Genomic DNA, 637 nt, shown 5'->3' with positions numbered 1-637 from the left:
AGGCAACAAAAAAGAGGGGGGGGGGAGAGTAGTAAAAAGCATTAAAAATCTAGAAATTAAAAAAAACGCTTTTGTTATCCTCAACACTGGGAACTGATTCAGTCTCTGTCACTATGTTGACTCAACCACTTCTGCACCACTGAGACCTGAAATTGTCAAGGATCTATGCATTCCTCAGTTCTGCAATTAAACAAAGCCAGTTCATATAGGACACACACTGGAAACTTGAACTGGAGAAGCAAAAGGAACTGCAGGAACTTCATGTCTTCTTCCTGACTACAGGATGGGTCAAGGCTCTTGACGGCAAATCTGTGTTTCTGTCCTCTAAAAACAGGGGCCTGTCCACAGTGGCTTCAACGCAGCTCACAAGTACAAAGTCTGAAGTGCAAACAAAAACCTCTAACAAGGTCCCCTTTTGCAGGCTTATTGCACAACTGTGCCCAGTGATGGCATCACACGTAACAGTTGCTGTCAGCTGCAGTAGGGCTTGGGGAAACAAGACAGAATCCCACATGGGATGAAATCCAGGTTTTATATAGATTGTAGGGGGTGTTCATGTACAAATGTGTCCCCTTTAAAAAAGCTCCTAACATCTGTGTCCATGTGCCACAATGCTGCCCCCTTCTGGAGAAGTATA

This window comes from Gekko japonicus, unplaced genomic scaffold (genome assembly GCF_001447785.1).
Source record: "Gekko japonicus isolate JY-2015 unplaced genomic scaffold, Gekko_japonicus_V1.1 scaffold516, whole genome shotgun sequence".
Classification (NCBI taxonomy): Eukaryota; Metazoa; Chordata; class Lepidosauria; order Squamata; family Gekkonidae; genus Gekko; species Gekko japonicus.
This window is presented reverse-complemented; position numbering follows the sequence as displayed.